Here is a 6,000-nt window from a genome sequence, read left to right on the forward strand (position 1 = left end):
AATGGGTCTTATTACCACAGTGCTTTACAAAATGCATTAAGGAGTTTGGGCAGGCCGGGCACGGTGGCTCACGCCTGTAATCCCAACACTTTGGGAGGCCGAGGCGGGTGGATCACCAGGTCAAGAGATCGAGACCATCCTGGTCAACATGGTGAAACCCCGTCTCTACTAAAAATACAAAAATTAGCTGGGCATGGTGGCACGTGCCTGTAATCCCAGCTACTCAGGAGGCTGAGGCAGGAGAATTGCCTGAACCCAGGAGGTGGAGGTTGCGGTGGGCCGAGATCGCGCCATTGCACTCCAGCCTGGGTAACAACAGTGAAACTCCATCTCAAAAAAAAAAAAAAGGTATTTGGGCTTTGTCCTGAGGGTGTAGGGAGCCATCAGATTATTTGAAGAAGGAAAGTAACATAATTCGTACTTTAATAATATTACTCTGGTTGCTGCTTGTAAATAAGTTGGAGGAATAAGGCTGGGAGCAAAAAGATGAGTTGGTCTCTTGCAGTAGTCATGGCGGTAGATGAAGATGGCCTCAGACTAAGGTAATGGTGGTAGGGGTTGAGATATTTAGCAAGGAGAACCAGCACAATTGGATGTGGGTTATGAAAGAGAGGTGGGAATCACAATGGCATCCAGATTCCTGGCTTAGGAGGTGCCATACCCTGAGGTGGGGAATATGATGGAAAGAGGCTTAGCTGGAAGGGGTTGGGGAAAGATGGTAAGTTCAGGTTTGGATATTCTAAGTATGAGGTACCTGTGGACACAGCAGGTGAGTGGTCAATATCAGCTGGATAACTGGAAGGAGAAATCTGGCCTAGAACTAGAGCAACTAGACTTGAGCAAACTGTGCTCTTAGGAAATTAACTGGAAACTAAAGAAATGATTCCTTGTTTGCTGATGCCTTGCAGCAGGTCTATTTCCAGTGACAAGGAGGCGAGTTTGAATCAGTTAGCGCCTCATTCACATTTCTTCAAATGTTCTTGTCAAGCATTTATTTGCTACTAAGCAGGACAGCCTCGACCTTCCCCAGGACTATTTTCCAGCATCCATTAGTATGTTTGGCTTAGGACCAAGTTCCCACCTCCTGCATCTTTACCCTTGCTGGAGATACACACACATGATATAGTTAAAGGACAAAACAGGTGTGACTGGGAGGTCCCAAGCCATTTGAGTTTCAGACCCTAGGTGCTGGGATCTAACTCCTAGTTTTCTACTACAACTTCAAATGCCACCCTCCTCACTAAGGGTCTAAAAGCCAAAATGTGATGAAGGAAAGGAAGCCTTTCTTCCTGAATGCCACTGCTTGAAGCCATGCTGAGGTCAAGAGACATTCAATCAGAAGAGCAGACCAAGTGGCTTAAGGTAAGGGCAGCCCCAGGTTCTCCTTGCTCTGGACTCTGAATCTTGCTCCCTTAGATGGTTAGTTGGCTGTTTCTTGCGTTAAACCACTCAGATCTTTCTTCAATGTCCTTGAAAACTGGGTTCCTTCGTCCTGCGGAAGAGATGTACGTTGCCCACTTTCATTTCAACAGAGGGCAGTAGAGAACAGCAAACAGCTTACATTTCTAAGACCAAAAGAAACAAACCCATTTCCAACATTCTCCCCAGGTCAAGGTACCCAAAATATGGCACACTGTGCTTCATGTGTTCATAAATGGGACATGTCTGTGAGGTAGGGCAGACCCCAGAGAGTCAGCGACTCATAGACCACCCTTCCTCTTGTGAACAACAGTTTAGCTATGTGTAGCTTATGGAAGGCTTTATGGAGAAGGAGTTTGATCTTGAAAGATAAGTATGAGTTGTCAAGATAGCTTTGTTCGCAGAAAGCAGCATGGGCTCAAACATGGAAACAGCATGGCAAGTTTGGGGAAGTTGGGAATAGGATTGGGGTGGGGGCAGCCGTGATATTTACATCCGCTCTCAGAAGCTATGTGCCATCCTGAAGTGTTTGCATGTCACTTTGAAAGATTTAACATCATCCCGAAAGCAATGGAAAGTCACTAAAGAATTTTGAGCAGGGTGGTGATCTGACCTGTTAGGCAATTTGAGATTTTTTTGTTTGTTTTTAACTGAGGTATATTACGGTTTTGTCAATCTTTCAAACTTTACCCAACCAGGTGGGTATGTAGTGATATGTTATTAATGTGCATTTCCCTGGTAAGGACTTATTGAGTATGTTTTCATGCACGTATTTGGCCATTTTGATAGCCTCTTTTGTGATGATTCTGTTTAAGACTTTTGCACACTTATGAATTAGCTTATCTTCCTCTCATTGATTTTTAGTAGTTCTTTATGTATCTTAGATATGTTTTTTGTCAAATACACCTATTACAAATATTTTATCCTACTCTGTGGCTTGCCTACTCACTTTTTAAATGATGTCTTACTTTTTTTTTTTTTTTTGAGGCAGAGTCTTGCTCTGTCACCCAGGCTAGAGTGCAGTGGCGCAAGTTTGGCTCACTGTAACCTCCACCTCCAGGTTCAAGTGATTCTCATGCCTCAGCCTCGAGAATAGCTGGGACTACAGGCACATACCAGCACACCTGACTAATTTTTTTATTCTTATTTAGTAGAGATGGAATTTCACCATGTTGGTCAGGCTGGAAAAAAATATTTTAAGCATTATATTTCGATAATTATACCAAGAATATATTTTATACTATTTGACAAAATCTGTAATGTATATTTAGGAGATTAATGAATACAATTATAAAGGTCACTGAAGCATGACTGTCCTAAAACAAGTTAATAATACATCCTACAGAAGACCATTTAGACATTACAACTTCTAACCTATAAAATGGAACTCTAAATACCTTTTCACCATCTCAGTAGTAATTTCTGCCATAACGCTTTTAGAAGGCTCATAAGCCAACTCACATACAATCGTGGTATTAACAAGGGAAGCAGAGTGTGTCAAAGGAAAAGATTGAAAGGAGAAGTGTTATAAAATTCCTCTTTTACTTTTTTGCACGCCATTAAAATCACTGCCAATAATATGAATGTCAGGCTGGGCGCTGCGGCTCACACTTGTAATCCCAGCACTTTGGGAGGCTGAGGCAGGTGGATCACGAGGTCAAGAGATCGAGACTATCCTGGTCAACATGGTGAAACCCCGCCTCTACTAAATACAAAAAATTAGCCAGGCATGGTGGCACATGCCTGTAAGCCCAGCTACTTGGGAGGCTGAGACAGGAGAATCGTTTGAACCCAGGAGGCGGAGGTTGCGGTGAGCCGAGAATGTGCCATTGCACTCCAGCCTGGGCAACAAGAGTGAAACTCCGTCTAAAAAATAAATAAATAAAATAGGAAAATCAGTTATCTTTTACCTCTTTAAAATAAAATTTTTGCAGAAGAGGGCTGAAAATTTCTTGAGCCATTTTAGCACAAAGAATGGAAGTTCAGTTCTCACCATGGTACCCTGCTGTCATCTTCATTGTGATGGTGGCATAAGTTTAGCAGGGTGCAAGTGACCGATAAATGACATCTTTTTGTCAACAAACAATTGAAAAATCTTTTTGAAAACCATATGAAAGATGAATTGGAATGGAGCAAGAATGAGGCAGGAAGACTAGTTAAGAGCTTGTTTCAGCCCTTCTGCCATTTGACGACACACAGAAACCACGAACTGAGAAGCAGAGAGCAAGCCCTCACCAGACACAGAGTCTGCTGGCAGCTGGATCTTGCAATTCCCAGCTTCCAGAGCTATAAGAAATAAATTTCTGTTGTTTATAACTAGGAGGCAGATGTACTATGATTATTACTATTTTACAATCGAGAAAACCAAGGCATGGGGAAATTAAATGACTTGCTTAAAGGTTTTCTAGTGCTAATAGTTGGCAAGAGGAAAATAAATGTGCAAGAACTTAATTATTGATTGAAAGGGAATGGCAAGGGACATACACTAACTTGAAGGATTTTGTCTTAGATCCTTCTAAGTAGATCATAGAGAAAAAAAGACTAAACTTGGGAAAAATAAGTGAATTTCATTTCAGAAAAAAAGTATAAGTGTGAGTGTGAGAGTGTGTGTGTATCTCTGTGTGTGTATGTGTGTGTGCACATATGTGTGTGTATTTTTCGAACAGAGTCTCTGTTCGTTGCCCAGGGTGGAGTGCAGTGGCATGATCTCGGTTCCCTGCACTCTCCATCTCTCCTGTTCAAGGGATTCTCCTACCTCAGCCTCCTGAGTTGCTGGGACTACACACCACCATGCCTGACTAATTTTTGTGTTTTTAGTAGAAACAAGGTTTTGCCCTGTTGGCCAGGCTGGTCTCAAACTCCTGACATCCTTGACCTCCCAAAGTGCTGGGATTACAGGCATGAGGCACTGTGCCTGGCCAAAAAAAAAAAAAAAAAAAAGTGTTTTGAAGTGGAAATGCCTAACAGGTAGCTATCATTATATTATATATGATAAATATATTAATAAATATATTTTTCTAGAGTTAAGTTAAAAAGTGTTGGCCAGAGATAAGACTGAGGGGTCATCAGCATATAGGAAGTGAAGCAAGGCTCTCATTCTCAGCACTATTGATACGTGGGGCCAGATAATTCTTCGTTATGAGGGTTTATGCTCTCCACTGGAGGACAGTTAGTAGCGTTCTTGGCCTCCACTCAATAGATGCCAGGGGCAACCCTCTCTAGCTGTAATAGCCAAAAGTGTCTCCAAACATTGGCAAATGTCCCCTGGGAGCGGGGAGCAAAATCAACTCTGCTGGGAACCACTGGTGTAGAGGAAGTCATGAATGTAGTTAAAATCTTTTAGAAGTAGCGAGACATACACAGATCATGCTTCTTAGCCTCTTCAAGTTCATTTTCAACCTTTTTGAACATAAACATACTTTCTTTAATTTTATCTTAATTTTCATATCTAGTTTGTCAAATTTACAAGTATTAAGTTGTATCGTAATGCTGAGTAAACTTTTCAAATTATACTTTCACCTCTCCTTCCCCCTCCAATTCTGATACACCCCTTGAGGGAGTCTCTTCTCACTTAGAAAATTATTGACAGAGAATTACATAGAGGACAGAAAGCTGAACAAACACCAATATTTAATGGGCCGGTGAAGATACAGGAGTGTACAGGGAGCGTAACAAGAGTCATCGGAGGGACACCAGGAGGAGAACCCTAGTAATTCATGATGAAACAGACGGTGAATGACTTCAGAGTACTTTGGCCCTGCAAACTGCAAAGGTACAACCTAAAAGACTGCATACTGCCCCTGTGGTTCATAAATCACTTCTTAGAGAAGGGAGAGAATTCTGAGTTCTCTCTGGGCTTAGAGTCAAAAAGGCATTTCCGGCCAGGCGCGGTGGCTCAAGCCTGTAATCCCAGCACTTTGGGAGGCCGAGGCGGGTGGATCACGAGGTCAAGAGATCAAGACCATCCTGGTCAACAAGGTGAAACCCCATCTCTACTAAAAATACAAAAAATTACCTGGACATGGCGGCGCGTGCCTGTAATCCCAGCTACTCAGGAGGCTGAGGCAGGAGAATTGCCTGAACCCAGGAGGCGGAGGTTGTGGTGAGCCGAGATCGCACCATTGTACTCCAGCCTGGGTAACAACAGCGAAACTCTGTCTCAAAAAAAAAAAGGCATTTCCAGCGATAGGGCCCAATGCAACATTTAGGACAACTCAGGGGAGAAAACTGAGATTCAGAAAGAAAAACGACTTCTCACATCAAGGAAGAGATAAGGAAGACTGCAGATGAGGAGATGGCCAGAAGTTTGGTCCGGAAGGAAAGATCAGCAAACAAGGTCTAGGTTCTGGTTTATTTTGGAGGCAGAGCATTATCGCGCATTAGAAACTAGGCTTGGCTATTGCTCTTTTGCTCATCTTTGTGTCTTATAAAAAATTTCTTTTAAAATCTTCCAGCCAGTTGAGTTGGCTAACACAAAAATTTAGATTTTTTTTTTTTTTTTAGACGGAGTTTCGCTCTTGTTACCCAGGCTGGAGTGCAATGGTGCAATCTCGGCTCACCGCAACCTCCGCCTCCTGGGTT

This window comes from Callithrix jacchus, chromosome 18 (assembly GCF_049354715.1).
Source record: "Callithrix jacchus isolate 240 chromosome 18, calJac240_pri, whole genome shotgun sequence".
NCBI classification, from domain to species: Eukaryota; Metazoa; Chordata; class Mammalia; order Primates; family Cebidae; genus Callithrix; species Callithrix jacchus.